This window comes from Leptopilina heterotoma, unplaced genomic scaffold (genome assembly GCF_015476425.1).
Source record: "Leptopilina heterotoma isolate Lh14 unplaced genomic scaffold, ASM1547642v1 Lhet_362, whole genome shotgun sequence".
Lineage (NCBI taxonomy): Eukaryota > Metazoa > Arthropoda > Insecta > Hymenoptera > Figitidae > Leptopilina > Leptopilina heterotoma.
Window position 1 is genome coordinate 2,148,189 of NW_025111043.1, and position 22,871 is coordinate 2,171,059.

The following is a 22,871-nucleotide window of genomic DNA, read 5'->3' on the forward strand; positions in this document are numbered from 1 at the left end:
CGTGTTGAGCACCCTCGAAAACCCCTGAGTAAGAAATTGTTAATGAATTTGAGCAGTTTTGAGAATTATTCCGCCATATTGGAGTCGCCATCTTGGATTTAAAAATTTTTAATATTGCTTTTTGTGAGAAAAGTGACTAGCTAACTTTTAGAACCTCGTACAACTTTTTCTATCAATCTAAAATTGATTTGCATTAAAAATTAAAATAAATTTTATGTATTTTTAATACATTTTCGGCCATATTAAATCGGCCATTTTGAATTTTTTTTTTGGCCACTTTGCAATGAAAAGTAGACTAATTGAGCTAAATTTTAAGCTTTATTTCAAGTCTCTAGCTCAAAATCAATTTTGGGGGATAGGGGTCTCCCGTTCATAAAGAATGCCCCATATATATATATATATATATATATATATATATATATATATATAGTGATGAAAAAATATACATATTTAATAATATATATATAAATATATAAATAAATATATATTAAATATATAATATATAATATATAATTAAATATTAAATATATATATATATTGATTAAAATTAAGAATTAGTCTTGTATCAAACTCTTACTTGTCAAAAGAAAAAAATAAACTGTGATTTAAAAACATTTAATATTGTTTACTATGTTTCAATACGATTTTATTGATTATTTTTAGAAAAGAGATTTTAATATTCAAAAAAAGAAAAAAGCTACGTTCCATTAAGTAGGGGGGGGAGGGGGTTCGGTAATATGCTACGTTAAGCTACGTGGGGGAGGGGAGGGGTCGAAAAGTTCAAAAATCGGAGCTACGTGGTTTATGGATGATCCCTAAAGTTTTTGTAAAAAATAGTTCATAGTTGCAGCAGCAATGCACGACTACGGTAACGTACTACGCGACTTGTGCAGTATGGTGCTATGGCGCGACGACGCTTTTTTTACAAAAACTTTAATATCTCCGGAACTAGTTGAGTCTCTATCAATTTTTTTTTATGAAATTAAAGGTGAATTCATAAGGAATCCAAATATGTTAATAACATTTTTCTCAGAGAGGAGTAAATAAACAAAAAATTGTTTAAAAAAACTTTTTTCAATTTTTTTATTTAAAAATTAATTTTTTTTATTAACTTTATTTGCATTTTAAAGTACATACTTTTACCTGAAAGATGTGTAAATTTCGTAAAAATCCATGGACAATATTCCGAGATATTCAAAATTTTATAAAATTAATATTAAAATTCAAAATGGCGTATCTTCAACAATTTTGAATTTTTATTAAATTTGGGGGAAAGAAGTCTCTTATATAGAACTATAATCCCACGAAGTTTTGCGAAAATCGGCATACCCTTTGCAAATCGTGATATTTCTGACGTGAAATGCCTCAATAATTTAATTTTTAAATAATTATATTTATTAGAAAATCGCTCTCCTTGCGATTGTTTTTTGTCGGTGGAACGATTTGAAATGGAATGCCTCATATAATAAATTATCAAATTTTCTGGAAAATTTACTTTATAATATTCTATAAATTAGATTTTTTTATTATTTTTTATCATTTTCTTTTCGCTGTGATATTTTACTAGTGACTCTATTTATATTTTGTAGCAAAAATCAAATACTTCGCAAGTTTAGTACCAAGTAATTGGTCCTTGGAATTTCTGTTAGAATTTCCTACCGGAAATTCCGACCGAGACTCTGATATAATTCCGATGGAATTCAGTAGAAAATCGGAAATCATCGGAAGTCCTACGGGATTCCGATAAAATTCCAATTAGAATTCTGTCGGAATTTCCAAGGAGCAGTTTCTTACAAATCTTTCCACATGGATTCCTTTTATATTTATATCATACTTTCTAAATCTGAATCAGTGAAATTGGACTGACAATGAGAATCAGAGACTCCTAAAACTAAATTAGTGAAATTTGATTTATTTTCACGATTTCAATAAGTGATATTTCACTGAAAATTAGTTAAAAATTATTGAAATATACGTCATATTTTACTGATTGGCCAATTAAAAAATAATTAATAAATACACTCTAAAAAAAAAGTTTTACTTTCAGCCTATTTTTGAAGCTGAATTTAAGATGTAAACGGAGTCAGCCCCGTTAAACAAGGACAGACTTATGTGAAATACATGGGCTGAATTTAAGGTGTAAACGGAGTCAGACTTTTTTTTTTCCTGTGTATTAATTTTCAATCACTGATTAAAATCGCAATAATAGAGTCACTGATACTTCCTAAAATTTCACTGATTTAGATAGAGTATTTTCACGATTTTACAACAACTTTTATCTGACAATATTAGTAACCCAAGTTTAATTAAATGATCAGTAGAATTATCATTATTCGCATCAGTGATATATATACTTTTTGCTTTTACTCCCTACATAAGATTATTCAATTTTTAGTTATGAAATGAGACCCATTCGTTCATCGTTAAATAAATGAGTTACATAGTATTTTAATTAACACACAAAAGAAAAAACATTTGAATAAAAATGTTGCTTGAAATTGAAAAAATTTTTTTTTTAACCTAATTACCATTCTTCGGAATTTTAAATAAATATACACTACCGGTCAAAATTGAGAGACCACCCATTTTCAGGCGAATGAAAATCGTTATAATAATAAAATTTATTGAAAATAACATTTTTTTCTGTTCATTTTTTGAAAGATGATAAAATTTTGAAAAGAACAAGATATTTTAGAAGTCGTTCAGACAATAATTTATTTAGATATTTTTAAAAAATCGTCATTTCCAATGTTTTACAAAAGATGTGAATAACTTCTAAAATAATGAATGCTTTTTAATGATCTTAGCTTATTTTAAAGGTCATTTGCTACGGTATTATAAGAATTACTTATAGGCATTAACGTGTAATTTTTTTTCTTAGAAAATGCAGGCCATCAAACTTGGACCAAAGAAATTCAAAAAATTTGGAATAATCTTATTAACAGAAAAATAATTTCTAAAATTCAAATGTATTTTATTAATTGAATTTTCTTGAAAAATCTATACCATATTATGTTTCATATATTTTCTAGAATAGTTTTTAATACAGAAAAATTGTTCCAAATTTTTTGAATTTCTTTGGTACAAGTTTGATGGCCTGCTTTTTCTAAGAAGAAAATTACACATTAATGCCTATAAGTAATTCTTATAGTGTAATTATAATAATTAATATTCTTAAATTCAAAATACTTTTTTTGCTTTAAATTGTTACGTTATTTCTTAACTAAATCCCTCCCCCCATGAAGAAAAAAGAAATTGACGCACGCACTAAGTTTTTAATTTGAAAAAGTTTTAATTAAAAGTTCCACACAGTATTTTCGTGTTAAAGATTTTCCACTATTTCTCGTGTGAAACAATTTCCTAATGAAAATTAGAATGCAAAATAAAAAAGAGAGAAAGATTTTAATTTTCTGAAAAAAACAGAACGAACTCGACAAGTGTTGACAAAACAGTCGCTGAACAATTGAGAATGTAGTGTCGTCCAGTTTTCAGAATGGCGTCAAAAAAGTTAAAAAAAACAAAAACAAAAAAAACCAAAAAGGAAAATGAATGGAAAGGGAAAAATACGGTAAAATACGGTAAAAATGATGTGGCATTTCGTGACATTACACATCCGTTTGATTTGAAATCCCAGCTGATCATTTAAGTGAGATATGGGTGATTCTACAAAAGAGGGAATTTTGATGTCTGAAGCATGTTTTGTATATTAATTTTGGAAAGAATAATTTTACTTTTAATGGAAATTGTAAATCTTAATGGTTTCTATTATATCACAGAAAAAAAACCGATGAAAAAAAATATTTTTTTGCTAAAAATACACATTATAGTGCTAAATTCTCATTCGTCTGGCATGTCCCTTTGGGAGAATGACAGTTCATATTGAGAATAAATATCACTTTTCAAATTTTTTGCGGAAATTTCATACTGAATTAGTAATTTTGAATAGTTGTAGATTACTAATATGAAAATAATTATGACGTTTCTCTATATCTTATTTATAAAATATCTTCGCGAAGTTTGTCCTCTGAATTTTTTATCATTCGTCTGGCAGTGCAAAAAATGTAAAAATTATTAAAAATCAACATTCTAATGAAGTGACTGTTCGCTGTAGTTGTTAATCAAACTAAACTAAATGTGATACCAATCGGGTTTTATTGAATCTTCTAATCTATTAACCAAGATTTCTCAATTTGTGACGGAGATTGTGTTGTGACCAGACAAATTCTCATTCGTCTGGCATACATTTTTTAAAAAAATATTTTATTTTTTGGTTATTCTATAGACTTATGTTTTGTAGATTATTATTCTCTATAAGATAGTACTGAAGGATTTTTTCATTTAATGTTATTTTTCTATTTTTTTAAACAAAAAATGCCAAATTCTCATTCGTCTGGTTCTCATTCGTCTGGCACTTTTGAGATAGGATGTATACTATATCACTAAAAATAGCGTAAAATTAACAATTTTCAACTATTGTTCGATTTTCTGATCTCAAAATAATCCTAATTAAATTTGCAAGAAATTGCTATAACTGAATTTTCAATTTTCATTTCGCATAAATAATTATATTGACATAAACAAACAAATGGAATAAGTATTTTTTTATATGAATAAAGTTTAGCTCACTAAAATCAAAGTAGTTCTTTATTATTAGACACTTGAACTTACTTTTACAATTCTATGATTTGTGAAATTGTGCTTATAGAAACAAATAGACCATCCGTAATTTGTTATAAACAATTATTAATTAAATTACAACCAAAATTAATTAAACCGATGACTTTTATTGATCCTCGTAAAAATCGTTACTTGGGGGTTTTCGGGGTTGCTGATTAAGAACCTAATGTCAGTTTTTAAAATTTTTCAATTCAAAATGGCGGATCCAATATGGCCGACGATTTTGGAGAAACTTAATATATTCGTCTGAAAATCGTTACTCGGTGATTTTCTGTTTCGCTTATTACCAATCCGAGGTCAACTTTTTTCAAATTAACCATTGTTTTTACAATTTGTTTAAACAATTTAATTATGTTTTTTAGTTCTACTACTATATTTATAGTTCATACATGTATAAAAATAAATAAATAAATTTTAAATAATTTTTAATAATCATAATTAATTAATTAATTACAATTTATTATTATTATTAATTATTAATTACTTAAATAAATTAAATAAAAATAAATTAATAAATTATTAAAAAGTAAATTCAAAATTAAACTCAACGTTAAAAACTAGAGGTGTACTCAAAGTATTTAGTATTCGATTTTTTCGGGTACTCGATTTCTTTTCAGTCCTCGGAAATTTCCGTATGCATTAAGTATTCCGTATTTTAAATAATCTTGAACTATCTGATTCAAAAGTTGCGAAAATGGTGGTAACTTGTAAATTGTTAGTTCTAACTTTTCCTCTAGGTTAATAACTTATTTAACGTTTAAATATATTTTACAAAATCAAATTTAATAAAAATCGAACAATTTTTTTAAAATTCATTTAATTAGATTCTTAATCAGCGACCTCAAAACCCCCGAGTAACGATTTTTAGACGAATACGATCAGTTTTTTCAAAAGTCGTCCGCCATATTGGATCCGCCATTTTGAATTTTGAAAAACTGACATTGGATTCTTAATCAGCAACCCCGTAATCCCCCGAGTAACCAATTTTATAAAAATCCATTTATTAATTTTTATGTTAATGTGAATTTTCTTGACACGATTTTAATTCTCTGGATAAATTGTTTATAAATAACCATAACTTTTGTTAAAAATATTTTGTCTGGCCACTTATGGATGTCTTTATTAGTACCATTAACTTGAAGTTAAAATACTTTTCAGACCTTAAATGAGAAAAAAATGTTGTGTCCAAATTTTCTTGTTTTTCGTCATTCGTTTGTAGAATCACCCATATCCGGAAATCAATCTGAAATGTGTAAATTTACACCTCAATTTTAAAAAAAATGCAATTTAACAATAAGGATTGGTACGAATATTAACGTATATCCACCTATATTACAAAAAGATATCTCCGCAACCAAAGAATCATTTTCAAGATTGCTGATTACGAATCCGCTATTACTTTTTAAACATTAAAAATAGCGGATTTAATATGGCGGACGAATTTTTTAAAAATTTGAATTTTTGAAAAGTGACATCAGATTTGATATCAGTGAAGCTAAAAATCCCTGAGTAACAAATTTTTAGTAAATCTGTTTAATTTATAAAAATTGTACCATTACCAGGCTCTGACTATATTGAACTTTGCAAAAAATTTAACTTCTTAACAGTTGCCGAACGTCGTTTTTTATCTCAATCAACATTACTATTTAAATTAATTAATAATAATATAGATTGTTCAAAATTACTAGCACTAATTAATTTCAGAGTTTCTCGTGAGTCTTCCAGATATTATCAACCTTCCGCAGTATCTATGCCTAATTCGGCAATTGGTTTTTCTGCCCCTATCTATAATATATGGGCAATTCCACGCAAGATTTACCTATGACCTTGAGAATTCGGTTAAACATATTTTTTTCTCAATCTATATGGAAAAAAAAGAAATATGTGTTTTTTATTTTTGTTTAATCGCCCAAATTTTCGAGTTATGAATTTTCGAAATTTTGGATTTGTAACTGTAGACATATTTTCAGTAGCTTATAAGTCTGAAAATATTGAGTTTAGAAAAAACTTGTCAAGGAATGAAAGTTTTAGTTTTCTTTCAACTTTTCAGAAATGTAAAAAAAAAATTTTTTTAAAATTTTTTTTTATAAACAAATTAATTTTTTTTAACTTTGGACCCTTTTTTTAAATTTATTTATACCTTATAATATACAGAAAATTTTCCAAAAAGTTTTGGAGTGGGCCGACGCGTTTAATGAGTTGTACAAAATTTTCAAAAATTACGTGCAAGGTGCTCGCGTTTTACGAAACGCCTCACAATGGAATTTTTTTACAATTTACTTCTCAAAAAATGTCTACAGACTAAAATTTTTAATCGATTCGAGTGTTTTTTGTTTTAAATAAAAGGAGAACAATTTCTGAAAATATCTCTCTATGCAAACCTAAGAATCTTCAATTGTTTATAATTTTTTTTAAAAACAAAAAGTTAACAAATTAATTGCGTAGTTTCCTTTAAAAATGAATGATTATTTTCTTATTTTGCTACTACACATGTCCTAAATCAGATTCAATTAATATAATATACGACCACCAAATAAATAGTAAAACATAAAATAATTTATCTAAACTGTTATAAACAATATTAGTTAACAAATAGTTAACTTTGGTTCCTCTCCATAAAAAAACTTTGTTCTTTCATATTCATATTTTACTTTAGGTTCATTTAATGAATACAATAATTTAATGAATACAATTAATATATATTTTACATTAAAACGTTTATTGTTTTATTTTGACACAAACATTTTTTGTAATAAACTTCAATGAAAACTATGAAAAAAATTCTTTTTGGTGCAGAGGAACCAAAGTTCATTATTTGTTCACTATTATTGTTTATAACAATTAAAAATTGTTTTTTAACGAAAGGGAGATGTATTCATTAAATGAACCTAAAGTAAAATATGAATATGAAAGAACAAAGTTTTTTTATGGAGAGGAACCAAAGTTAACTATTTGTTAACTAATATTGTTTATAACAGTTTAGATAAATTATTTTATGTTTTACTATTTAATTGGTGGTCGTATATTATATTAATTGAATCTGATTTAGGACATGTGTAGTAGCAAAATAAGAAAATAATCTTTCATTTTTAAAGGAAACTACACAATTAATTTGTTAACTTTTTGTTTTTAAAAAAAATTATAAACAATTGAAGATTCTTAGGTTTGCATGGAGAGATATCTTCAGAAATTGTTCTCCTTTTATTTAAAACAAAAAACACTCGAATCGATTAAAAATTTTAGTCTGTAGACATTTTTTGAGAAGTAAATTGTAAAAAAATTCCATTGTGAGGCGTTTGTAGAACGCGAGCACCTTGCACGTGATTTTTGAAAATTTTGTACAACTCATTAAACGCGTCGGCCCACTCCAAAACTTTTTGGAAAATCTTCTGTATATTATAAGGTATAAATAAATTTAAAAAAAAAAAAAAAAGGGTCCAAAGTTAAAAAAAATTAATTTGTTTATAAAAAAAAAAATTTTTTTTAATAAAAAATTTAAAAAAAAAATTTTTTTTTTACATTTCTTAAAAGTTGAAAGAAAACTAAAACTTTCATTCCTTGACAAGTTTTTTCTAAACTCAATATTTTCAGACTTATAAGCTACTGAAAATATGTCTACAGTTACAAATCCAAAATTTCGAAAATTCATAACTCGACAATTTGGGCGAATAAACAAAAATAAAAAAACACGTATTTCTTTTTTTTCTATACAGATTGAGAAAAAAATATGTTTAACCGAATTCTCAAGGTCATAGGTAAATCTTGCGTGGAATTGCCCATATGCAACGCCATAAATGTAATGTGTGTTCATCACAACATAGATCTAGATTTCTCTTACTTATCCTTACTCTCATATAAAGATAAACTCACAGAGTATATTGTATCTACGAGATAATTTCAATTTAACATAACATAATAATGTTTTCTTTTTTCGTTCTGATTTTAATTTTCTCGATCCGAGGAATTATGTGAAGAAGCTGTGTGCAAAATTGCAGAACAATTGGTCAAGTAGATTTTGAGATATAGTGAACACGGACTTTAAAAATGCCTAGTTTCAGAAAAATGCTTCAATCATTAAAGATCAAATGCACAATACTTGAAGTTTGGCATTATTTTTACACGTTGAAACGCAATTTAAAAATTTAGTAATTGGTATTTCTTATCGCACAAGAATCACTCTTTTAAATGGTGTATTCGAAAATATTGCACATTTAAAAACAAACAAATTACAAATGATTTTTTAATGAAGAACATGAAACCTGATGCCTCGCCCTACAGAACTAAAGTACTCATAACTTCGTCAATTTTGCTTCGATTGACTTGAGATTTTAACACAACATTCTGGAGATATTATGTAATCATTAAAAAAATTTTAAGACCTTACCCCTTCCTTAACAGAAAGGATATTATGTTCTTATTGTAACAGATTCTATAGATAAAAAATATGACGTCCCCAATGGAGGAATTTAATGAGAAATTTATTAGGCTATGAGGCCAACTTTTGACCTATAGGTAAAAATAGACAAAATTAGTATAAATGTCTGTTTACCGTAACGGCAGAGCAGGTCAAAACTGCCCTTAAAATTGACCTAAATTTTGAGAGCAGATAGACATATACATACAGTCACGCAATTAGAATAATCGACAAAACATTATAAACTCTATTGTAGATAGGGTTTCTTGGGTCGCTAAATTCGAATCCAGGGTCAGATTTGCGAAATTGTTAAAATTCAAAATGGTGGATTTAATAACGCGACGAATTTTTGAAAATTAAACGGATTTACTAAAAACTTGTTACTCAGGGATTTTTAGCTTCACTGATATCAAATCTGATGTCACTTTTCAAAAATTCAAATTTTTAAAAAATTCGTCTGTTATATTAAATCAGCTATTTTTAATGTTTGAAAAGTAAAAGCGGATTCGTAATCAGCAATCCCAAAAAACCCCGAGTAACAAGTTCCAAGCAAATCTGGTGGGTTTTTATTTTCTTTTCAACCATCTCAAAAGGTGGTCGATATATTGACAAATGTGACTGAAAGGGCCTGACTGAAAGCCTTAACCTGTACTTGTAGGTTGAAAAATCTTGAAAATGATGCGTTGGTTGCGGAGATATCTTTTTGTAATATAGGTGGATATACGTTAATATTCGTACCAATCCTTCCTGTTAAATTTCATTTTTAAAAAAATTGAGGTGTAAATTTACACATTTCAGATTGATTTACCGATATTTCACTTAAATGATCAGCTGGGGTTTTAAATCAAACGGATGTGTAATGTCCAAACCTTCCTTAAAACATCACCGTTTGTCGATTTTGTCGTCAGTTTTGGTCGGAACTTTCCGCCTTCCAGACCACCGTGTATATACGCCATTAGAGTTGTCGAGCGCAGTGAATAGATATGGCATAGCAGCAATGTCCCGCCGCCATGCCACTAAAGCAAACCCATTAAGGTTGTGTTCATCAAGTTAATTCGCTAAGTCGTTAACTAAACGTATTAGCTCTGCTGGATTCTGAAGTTCCGTGTTTAATTGCGATCTAACAAATTTATAAATTGATAGAGCGATCCTGCGGAGCGCCAGCGTGAAAATTAAGCCGCCCTTCTCTACTCATTTAAAAAACCATCCATCAACATTGATTCAAGGGGTATAATATACTGGTGAGCAGAATTTAAACGCCTCTTTTGTTATTCTTTTTCTCTTATTTTTTACACAACCCTCACTATTTCTTCCCATCGAACCGTCAAGTAGAGTATTTCTATTTTTATCTCGAGCATTTGAATTTCTATTTTTTAAAACTCATCCATTGTTTCTGATTTTACAAACATAATATATATATATATATATATATATATATATATATATATATATATATATATATATATATATATATATATATATATATATATATATATATATATATATATATATATATATATATATATATATATATATATATATATATATATATATATATATATATGACGTTCCACGTCAAACGAAACAGAGCTGTAGCCAAAAATTGGCGCAATGAAAAAAATCGGTTAAGGGGAGGTTCCCATTGCGGGAGTCAAAAAAATTGATTTCTTTTTTATTGTATTTTTTTAAAGCTATATATATGTAGAATATGTGTGTATAGCGATTTTTTGATCCGAAGAATATTTTCGTTTTTATGAAGTCTTGAACTCACCGCCGTCCCGAGCACTGAGTAACAAATGTCAGGCAAATCGAATCAATTTTTAAAAATTTTGCAAATCTGACCTCAGAATCGTAAAGAGCGACCCTAAATACCTATAGATATTTATCATATACGCAAATTGAACAAAGAATTGCAAAGAATACAATTATTGCACAAAAATGTTTCTCAAACCTTAAACGCGTTTTTCTCGAAACAAGATTTTAAAACTGGTGGGCATCGTAGCGTCTAAACTATTTAATCAATCAACTTCGGGTTTGCGGATAATTAAAGGTAACTAAATTCTACTGGGGTTATACCTATAATATGATAAAATTGTTAACAATAGAGATTTTTACAAGAGATCAAATATGTAAAAATAATGCGAAAACGCAGTTTTTTTAAAAATGTGTCCGCCATTTTGTCATTTTATTAACTTTTTAACTATTTTATAGGTATAACCTATTCTTTAGGATGTCACCTTTATAAAAAATTTTGAGTTTTTGTTTTAGACTAAAAATTGCGCAGTGTAGAATGCCCACCGTTTTCCCTATTTAAAAAAACATTATTTTCTAGATGCGCCATATTGGCCGCCATTTTGCATTTTTTTGAAAATGAAATATATATTTTAAAAGTTCAAGAATGTATCTTTATTTAGAAAAAAAAATTACATCGTTAAGTCATAGCCGTTCCTCGCAAAAAATTGTCAAAGTTTGTGTTTATTTTGGCCCCCGCAATGAGAACCTCCCCTTAAGGGCTTAAAAAATTCGTAAACTCGTCTACTTTCGAAAGCATGTGGGCGATCATAAAAATCCAATATGGCGGCTTAATTATAAGCGAGCAAAGTCAACAAAATCATGAACCCACAAATAATATCATAAATAAAAATGACAAAATCCATGAAAAAAAATTGACCGAAATTTTTTTTAACGTTTTTGGGGTCGCTTAATACAAATCTTCAAGCAGATTTTGATTAGAGTCTGAAAATTCAAAATGGCGGAACCAAAATGGTGACCAATTTTTAAAACTCTTTAAAATAGCTCAAAACTTGTTACTCGGGGGTTTCCGGGGTCGCTGATTACGAATATGACATCAGATTTTGAAAATTCAAAAGGGCGGATCCAACATGGCCGACATTTTTTTTTAATTCATCGTATTCGCTCAAAACTTGTTACTCGGGGGTTTTCAGGGTCGCTGATTACGAATATGACATCAGATTTCGAAAATTCAAAATGGCGGATCCAATATGGCCGACATTTTTTTTGAAAGATTCATCGTATTCGATCAAAACTTGCTACTCGAGAATTTTCGGGGTCGCTGATTACGAATATGACATCATATTTCGAAAATTCAAAATAGCGGAACCAATATAATCGGTATTCTAATTTAATATTTTTTAGAAGAAAAAAAATGCTGTTTGTAGAGAGTTAAAGTTCTGTCCTTTCTAGTAGCTGAAGCAAATTCTAGTAGCGTTTAAGTATCGTAATATTTTAATCGTTTTATTTGGTTCAATTATAAATCCGTGCTAAAGAAAATCGAAAAAATACTATCATATATAACAAACAAAAATATTTGACAGAACTAGAGCAAAAATACATCAGTATATAACTAATTGTAATATGAGATAGTTTTTTGTTCTGGTTATGTCAAAAATTGTTTTCGTTATTGAAGATAGTGTTTTTTTCCTCTGATCCCGGCAGAGTGCATTGCTTGATAGAAAACCCGATCGTGCAACCTCCCCGCGGTGTACATCGGGTAACGCCAATGCCGACGGTACAATTATTTAAGAAATTGACGTTAATTACATAAAAGAAACTTCATTTTTGCATTCAGCGACCCCAAAAACTCTCGAGTAGCAAGTTTTGATCGAATGCGATGAATTTTTCAAAAAAAATGTCGGCCATATTGGATCCGCCATTTTGAACTTTCGAAATATGATGTCATATTCGTAATCAGCGACCCCGAAAATTCTCGAGTAGCAAGTTTTGATCGAATACGATGAATTTTTCAAAAAAATGTCGGTCATATTGGATCCGTCATTTTGAACTTTCGAAATATGATGTCATATTCGTAATCAGCGACCCCGAAAAACCCCGAGTAACAAGTTTTGAACGAATACGATGAATTAAAAAAAAATGTCGGCCATGTTGGATCCGACATTTTGAATTTTCGAAATCTGAGGTCATATTCGTAATCAGCGACCCCGAAAACCCCCGAGTAACAAGTTTTGAGCTATTTTAAAGAGTTTTAAAAATTGGTCACCATTTTGGTTCCGCCATTTTGAATTTTCAGACTCTAATCAAAATCTGCTTGAAGATTTGTATTAAGCGACCCCAAAAACGTTAAAAAAAATTTCGGTCAATTTTTTTTCATGGATTTTGTCATTTTTATTTATGATATTATTTGTGGGTTCATGATTTTGTTGACTTTGCTCGCTTATAATTAAGCCGCCATATTGGATTTTTATGATCGCCCACATGCTTTCGAAAGTAGACGAGTGTAAGAATTTTTTAAGCCCTTAACCGATTTTTTTCATTGCGCCAATTTTTGGCTACAGCTCTGTTTCGTTTGACGTGGAACGTCCCATATATATATATATATATATGAATTTTTTGAACAATAGATGTTTCCAGTCATTTTGAAGATTGCCCCAATCGCTCCAATTATTTCACAATTTCTGTTTTACTGCACTCTCTAAATCTTAATTAGCAATTACAAATTAGTTATGTTTGAGTAGGGGAGCGTGGGGTAATGGAAGCTTTTAAATTTCACGTACTTAGAAACCTTAAAATTCGCTTCAATGTCTAGAAAATTATCTACAACATTCCTTTATATCATTCCAAAACGAACGATTATATTCTTGACAGATTTTTAGTAAAGACAAAGGAAAATGTATTCTTTGAGTTTTCGTTGTAAAATGCAAAACATTTCTAAACATCACCATAAGTAGTTAAAATCGTATTATTTAGTTATGGTTTTTCATTATATTATAGGTGAATATGTGTAGATATGTATACATTAGGGTGTTCGTTATTTCCCAAGTTAGCTATTTTCATTTAGGTATCGTCAAAATCGTTTCTTTTTGACCTAAAAACAATTCTAGAAACTAGAAAAAATTTTTACGATGCCGTTTAACCCTGCCTAAATAACAATACTTTTCCCATTTAATTAACATGGGATTTTTCCAATTGGACCATAACAATAATTTCAATTCATAAACTATCCAAGAATCACACAGTAGACTGAATCCATTTCAAATCAGGCATGTCGACTAACTTTATGTTATAGAAAAAAAAATTGTTTTGCTTGTCATTTTTTATCTTTTGAGTATAATTTAATTTTCTTTCTTGGGTCTTGTAGATGGTCTTGCCCTCTTTACAATCCAGTTTGAAATTTGAAATAATGTTTAAAATTTTTAAAAAAGGGGATGATTTTCTGAAAATTAATAAGATCAATTTTCTCAAAAACACCACCTTTTTTGTTATCAAGTTTTTACTACAAATTCTTAAAATAAGTATGAACATTTTCTATGAATTTCAAGCGGGCTAAACCATTCTGTCAATCAAGAGAATTTTTTTTAAATATTTATTTCTGCAAATTTTCAAATTGTTAACTTGCATTTTTAAAAACAAATGAATCGTTATAACATTGTTGACGTAAACGTTAACAATTTGAAAAGTTGTACAAATAAATTTAAAAAAAAAAATTCTCCTGATTGCCACAATGGTTTATCATTTTAAATATTTTTTCAAATTTCAAACTAGATTGTGAAGAGGACAAGGCCATTTACAAGACCCAGGAAAGAAAATTAAATTATACTCAAAAGAAAAAAAATGACAAGCAAAACAATTTTTTTTCTATAACATGAAGTTAGTCGACCTACCTGATTTGAAATGGATTTAGTCTACTGTGTGATTCTTGGATAGTTTATGAATTGAAATTATTGTTATGGTCCAATTGGATGCATAAAACAAGAAACTTTCAATAAAATATTGAATAAAAATTCATTAATAAGTAGATTTAACAAAATAATCAGAAAAATCAATAAAAATGAAATTGACCTTTTTAAAACTTGTGTAATAAATTTTTCGCGATAATATGAAAATTTCTCTATCTAAAGGAATCATAATAGAAGCAAAATCAAGCATTGTTGGTTAGTCAAAGAGTATTATAAACGAAATAAAAATTATTTTCTAAAAAGTGCAAAAATCCCATGTTAATTAAATGGGAAAAGTATTGTTATTTAGGCAGGGTTAAACGGCATCGTAAAATTTTTTTCTAGTTTCTAGAATTGTTTTTAAGTAAAAAAGAAACGATTTTGACGATACCCAAATGAAAACAGCTAACTTGGGAAATAACGGACACCCTAGTATACACGGAAAGAAAAGGTTTGGAAGAGATATCCATAAAAATATTGTTGAGCAGAATATTGTTGTGTTATCCAATTCAATGGAAGAGACAACTTTCAGAATGGAAGCACATTCCATATTCAATGGATGAGGGAGCCATATTATATTGTTGAATCAAATATGGATGTGACATCCATAGGCATGGTTGGGCTTACAATTCATGCTATGGATTTTCACAAATGGCTGCCTCATCCATATAAACTTTGGTTGGGAGATCCATAGTTAGTTCAAAATTTCGATACATGTTGCGCGCAATTCATTATCATGGCATCCAATTAAAAATGGTCGTCTCAATATGTCCGTCGCGTCGGTTTCCTGTCACGTCTATATAATCGCGTTGTGAGTTTATTGTGTATAAATAGTGTTATAATTGTTTATTATTTATTATTGTTATTGTCTATTGCTGTTTATGTAAATTCATTTTCATGAAATATGTGTAGAGTATATAAGGAATATTATTTGACTATTAGTTTTTATGTAAATTCATTTTCATGAAATATGTGTAGAGTATATAAGGAATATTATATGCTCAAATATTGTAGTTGCGTGTATAGTGTAGTGGATAGCGTTAGTGTTTAGTATGCGTTAGGTCTAGGGTTCGTGTCTCCCCCCATCGGTTAATAATTTATTTCGTTAATATGCGGTTATTCAATAAGTGGTATGTATTAATTAACAAAAATGTGTATAGAATATCTCAAGTGACATGGAATTTAATTAATTGAGTGATTCCAATTTTTTGTTTCCTATTTCCATTACTATGGATCACCCAACCATAGATCTTTTGCTGCTCCAACAATATACAGCCAGCCATAGAATATGGATGCAGCAACCTTAACTATGGATATCCCGTATTTTTCAATATAATATGGCTGTCATATCCATGTATCTGGATGTGTCAACTATTCCTTTTTCTCCGTGTACATGCATAAAAATCGAGATAATAATAAATTTTGTTTATGTCTTTATTTTTACATTCTCATCAAAAATGAGAAAGTCTTGGATTTGTGCGATTTTGAGAAATTTCTAATTTTGATAAAACTTCACGTTTCATGACCCCCTGATTCCAAAAAAATGGTTTTTAGCGAAGTGTCTGTCTGTCGATCTGTCTGTCTGTCTGTCTGTCTGTTGGTCTGTAGAAAATTTTGTCTCGACGATAACTTGCATAAATTTTAATGAATCGACTTGCAATTTGGGGTGCTTTTTTAGTCCATTAAAATGAAGCCTGAGTTCGTTGGACAGCTCATTTCGTCAAAAAACGACAAAAATACAAAACTTTCAAATTTTCAAAATTTCGTATTTTTTCGAATTTTCAAAAAAATATTTTTTTCCAATTTTTTCCTTAAAATTTGTACAAAAACAAACAACTTTTTTTTTTTTAAGTTTTTGGGCCAGGTATATTTTTTAAGTTTTCGGACCAGGTTTAGCCAAACGGTTTATCTGGAACTAAAAAATTTTATTTTCAAATAAAATTATTTTTTTTTTGACTCTCAACATTATTTAGAAATATTGCTTTACATATTGCTCAGAAAAAAATAATTCAAAAATTTGTTAGTCAGGGAAAATCAAAAATTAGTTAGGGAAATATCAGGGAAAAGTCAGGGAATTTTCAAAATAAAATTTTGCGGCCACAATGAACATGGTCCGGCGATTACGTCTGTCTGTCTGTCCGTAGACAAAAACTTTGTTTTTGTTACCTACGATACCGACGACATTGTAGAAAAAAATGTAAGAGTAATATAGGAACGTTCGTTTTTTTAAAGAAAGCTAAGATACCAGAGTAACTTTTCTAGGAGATAAACACTGAATTAAAACAAAAATGTCTGAGTAAATCAATAAAGAGTGAAAAGTTAGCCATTACGCTCCGGTCTACACTACACGGAGAAAAATGGAAAAATGATTTATGCAGTCAGTGTAGTACTCCTTTATAGAATAATATGTGACAGGTACACACTATAGTATTAGAAGTTTCATAGCTGAACAGTTTGGGACTCAACACAAGTTATCCCATTCATCAGCTTAAACAAGACTGTTTATATAGTCTAAGAGGGAATAAGAGTATAAAAAATTGGAATGAGAAATTACTTTCTCATGTAATTGTTAAAAGAACGCGGCAGTGTACAAAACACAAGTCAATAATAGAAGCGAATATTGAACAAATAGTACTCAGTCCAGTTCTTTCGAAAAATGAACGCCGTGCACATAAAGTAGATACCTACTCGAAAACCACAAGTTATTCTCTCTCTCTCACACTAATGGTCGTTCACTTATCTTACCGTTTCACTTACTCTTACTACTCTCAACTATTATGCAGTGCAGTTAAGTTCATTAAATTATTAAATATTGCTGTGAGAATAATTAATTATACATTTCATTCAAGGTCAATTCACTATTTTGTACACGAAAAAAAAGAATAATCAAATTTACCATGAGGACTGTCAAACTTAAAAATTGGATAAGTGCGAGTTGTACTCGCACTGCAATTGCGGGTTCCGTACACAAATATTAAAACAATACTTGCAACATTTATCGGTAATTTGTAGAATTAAAATAAACCATTAAAAAAATATATTAAAATCATTTAATAAAAAGAATAACTAAAAAAAATTAAAGTATTGTATATATCTAATATTGTAAACAATAATAAGCAGAGGAACAAAATTTTCAAAATTATAGTTCCTCTGCTTATTATTGTTTATAATATTAGATGTACAATACTTTAATTTTTTTTAGTTATTTTTTTTATCAAATGATTTTAATATATTTTTATAATTGTTTATTTTAATTCTACCAATTACCGATCAATGTTGCAAGTATTGTTCTAATATTTGTGTACGGAACCCGCCATTGCAGTGCGAGTACAACTCGCACTTATCCAATTTTTTTTTATTTTTAGTTAAGAAATTAAAGTCAGAAAACAATCTCTCATTTATTCTCTTAAAATTTCACTCTTCCTTAAAATATTTAATGCCACGTGTTTAAACTAAAAAAAATTAAAAAATTTTTTTTTTTTTAAAAAGTTTCTTAAATAAATTTTTTGTCGTCAGACTGTAATAATACACCAGGATACCAATTTCCAGCTCATTAGGTCAAATAATGTAAAAGTTAGGGAAAACAAATTTTTTTTTTAATTTTTTAGTTTTTCCTTGACAACGCTATGGCCATCATTACATATCAAGTTCTCTATATTTTTCCTGTAATGTTTGAGTAAAAATACACCAGCATGCAAAATTTCAGCCCTCCATCTCGAATAGTTTAGAAGTTAAGGGGGGGGGGATGGTCACTTTTTATGCATTTTTGGCCAAAAATCTTGTTATTTCCTTGACAACGCTATGCCCATTACGTCCAATCACATTCGCTATATTTTTCCTGTAATCTACGAGTGAAAATACATATCTGGACCAAATTTGAGCTCTTTAGGTCAAATAGTTTAGCCGCTAGGGGGGGGGGACACGATTTGGCTACGGACAACAGAGTCTCACCAATAGGGTTCCGCCGATACACCGTAGGTGTACGGAACCCTAAAAAGGTTTCAAGGTTATTAAGAAAAAATTAATGTTTTTTATTTATTTATTATTAAATTCTAATAACCGTATCAAATTTAAACTAGTTGACAATATTATTTATTCAATATTATGAATATTGTTGACATCCATACTTACATTAATTACAAAGTAAAATCCACGCATGATCTAATTTATTTCATTGGTAAGGGATGTTTCTTAAATAGGAAATTTACCCCATCGATTGCGTAGCCGAGAGGCTTAATGTAAAAGCGTGCGATTTATAATTATATGCGTATATTTAGTTGTATGGTTAGGTAGGTGTTCAATCCCGTATGATTGTAAGATTTTCCGATGCATTTAGTTGTTAATTGTAAGTATGAAGATGTGGGAAGAATAAAACTTGTGAATTAATGAATATGAATATATAAAGAGTGCATTTAACACATTTTTCTTTTTTTTAATGATTGGTTATTGTTTTTTTATATAAAATTGACGAAGTGAATACAAGGAAACACTCGTTTCGCGTCGCGTCGGCCATTTATTTTGACAGGTTTCGCTCCTGCGTTCCCTCATTGTGAAAATTTCGAAGTAGGGGACTGAGTCCAGTTTCTCTACTATGCACACTGCAGCGCGCCTTATAATCTTCGCCTGTGTTTCAATGCTCTTTACAGTGACATTTGGAACTAAGGCCCTCTATACACTATACGCAACACCCTAAGATGCTTGATGGAAATGAATTAATGTACTTTTACTGGACTGAGTCCAGTTTTTTCAATATTGACTCCCAGTTTTTCAAACTCTATTTTTCTCAGTGTACACAAAAAACTTGATACTAATACTTTAAAAATATTTTAGCTGCTTCTGCAAATCATGTTTTTACTAAGAGAGTTAGTATAATTAAAAATAACTTAACAATTTTAATCATCAAGACCAAAAATATACATTTAAATTCACTTAATATCGCAATCATCAGCAAACAAAAACATGTGATGAGAATGTAATCCTTAAAATCGTAGTAACTTTAAGAAAAAAAACTGTTTTATGAAACATATAATAGGAAACAAGAACACAAATAATGCACAACAATCGCAGACCACCGCGAGCGAAGCGAGCCATTTGCGCGCGAAGCGCGCAACAATACACGGAGCGCGACGTGCGAAATAATCGCCGGAGCGCGACGATCAATATTCGCGCGCCCCGAGGCGCGCTGAAACTTGCGAGCCCCCGCGCGAAGCGCGGACGAGAATGTGTCCGCGCTTGCGCGAACAGATTTTTTTATTCAAATTTTGTCCTGTAAGAATTCTGTGGGGTAATGGGAGAATTAGTTTCAGCCCAAAGAATTTTCGTTACCATGTTACGGCTTTCGTTATTTTTTTGAAGATTGTAAAAGATATAACTTTATGAAAAAACTTTTAATTAAAAAATAAATTTTGGTGGAAAAAATGTAAAATTTAATTTTTTTTCCAAATTTTTTTATTCAATTATAATTTAGGAAACAATTTATTTTAAGTCTAAAGTTTTGGCTTTATTGTAAGTATTAACACTTTTTTCTATTAGAAAACAAAAAATATTCCTAAAAAATAGAAATTTTTTAAATTTTAAGTGAAAGCTCCCAATGCCCCACAAATTAGGTGATGTCAGAAAATAAATTTTTTTTTTAAAATTTACTTTCTTTTTTTAAGTTTCTAATTAAACATAATTAAAGATAAATAACGAAATGAATAGAAATTGACGAAAACAATGTATTATTATAAAGATAAGTTGTTTTTTTTAATAATTCCCCTACGCTCCCCTACATGGTTAGTAGAAATACTAATTTTTTTTATCATTTTCTATAAAATTAGTTATTTGTAACGAATTAATAGAGCAACTAAAAAATTTTTAAATTAACATTATTTTTATTACAAATTTTCACTTGGGGGTTTTTGTGGTCACTAAATTTAAATTTAGTGTTAGATTTAAAGTATTCAACATGGCAACCAAAAATGTTAAAAATGTCTAGTTAAAAATTGCTTGTGGCCCTAAAACGGTCCAAAAAAATATAGTGTACCCAATATGGCGGATTGTCAGTGAAAAAATAATTGATTTTCAATAAAAAATAACTTTGTTAGGACGGTAATATTGCTATAAAATTCCATGCATTTTATACTATATATCCACGTAAAAAATTAGTTCAGTACATTTTACGAAACTGATTTTGGAATAGCGGATATGGAGAGGAGTTTAGTATAAGTTAAAACAGAATCAATAATAATATATAAAGAATGCGTTTCAAAAAACTCGAAAACACTTCTGTGGAATTCACAAATGTTATTAATCTAAGTTCTGCAGTGGTCGGTTGGATGTTTTGATTCAAGAGTTTTGTAAAATGTGTAGCCTGAAGCGCATGCGCAAACGGAGAAAAATATTCACGGAAAAAAAACGAATGAAGCAGAAAAAAGAATTTCTTAAAGCACCAATGGAGCTCTTAAGACCATTTTTTCTCTTCTTCTATAGGAGGTATATGATTAGTTCAAAACATGCGATTACACTCTACAACGCAATGGTTCGCTTTGATTAGCTTATTTTATTCTAACACTAACTTAACGGAAATACGCATACATAAAAACGAACTCTGACGCAACGCATATATACAATATAACTCGCACTGTAGATGAAAGAATTGAGTTTCTTTATATACTAACTGAGCAGATTAAACTGCGCTTGTGAGAAATATCAATATACTTAATATTAATTTAAAAAAAAATAATTAAAAGTTATACAAAATATTTTATAGTTTTTAAAAATACAATTTTTTAATTATAAAAAAAAAATTCAATTTATTTTAATTTTTAAAAATAAATTTATTTTTAATTTTAAATTATAAATAATTGACAAAAAAATTTCAAAATTTAATTCAAACTTGATAAACTAAAATTTACTGGAATGTAAATTAAAAGAAATTAATAATTAAAAGTTTGGATTACAGAACATAAAAAATGTTACGAATTTCAAACAATGTAAGGTGAAATACCCTCCCTAGGGGTTTCAAGACCTTGCCGTTAGTGGGAGGTTGCTTGAGGGGCTCTTACCCAGTGGGAGGCTACTTCTCGATATCTCTTGTGGGGACTGAGGGGGCGAACCCTTCAAAATGGGTCGGCCGCTCTAGAAACCGAATCTTCTGTGTTTCGCTGGGCAGTGTCCCAGGGCGCAGGGATTTAGAGGGATATCGAGAGAGACGGGATGGACAGAGGCTTAACCGCGGGTCCATTTCGAAGATTTCTTGCTGGCGGAGTCTGACTAAGAAGAAACCCTTCCATGGTTTCGTTGGCTGAGCCATGGCGATTGAGGCGTGAGTCTCTGCCACCCAATTCGTGATAACCTCGTGTCCATGGATGAATGATATCAGGGTTACCAAATCCTTCGGGTTCTTCCAGGGGGCGGTGCGGGCGGGGATGACCATTGCTGGGCATAGCCTAGCTCTTGTAAAGCTCGGGAGCGGTTATGTTACAGGAGAGGCCCGTCCTTCTGGGCGCCACGTTCCCATGGCGGGGCTCCGAATGGAGATATTTTAAACGAGACTCTGGGATACCAGGCGACCTCTCAGATGTAATTAGCCTTTTCCTTAAATAGAGGTTCTTTAAGGATTGACCTTCTTTTCCTCTTTTCTCGTGGGACCATAATGGATAGTACAGAAATTAATAAAAATAAAACCACACACGCAAGCGTCAAAGAGCCCTTTTTGGGGATCACGATGCTGGCGATCAGGGTGTGGAGGCGACAGAGGGGACCGTGAGTCAGTCTTAAATATGTCTACTTCCGGGATCCACTGTATGCAGATTAACTTGCATCATTGTAAAGGCGCTTCGGTGATTCTAGGCAGGAACTTTACAAGGATGCAGGCAGCAAGGTAACAAGGTTTACAAGGGTAAGATTAGAGGTCTAAATGGCTGTGGAGTGCTAGTTAGTTCACCACAGAAACCAGTTCCAAGGGCTTGCCTGATCTATAAAGGTCTAGACGCTTTCCCTGTATTGGAATTAACTACTAGGGACTTAGCTGTTGTTAAGGCTAAGTACTTGGAAAAGAACGGAAATAAAAGGGAGGTTGTAGTAGCTTCCGCTTATTTTCCGGG

General features: G+C 29.8%; 1 protein-coding gene across 1 annotated transcript in view; it reads right to left on the bottom strand.

Annotated features, from left to right (window-relative positions):
* Nucleotides 1–22,871, bottom strand: part of LOC122505686 — a 654,464-nt gene that overhangs the window by 410,382 nt on the left and 221,211 nt on the right. The gene's annotated exons all lie outside the window — the stretch shown is intronic.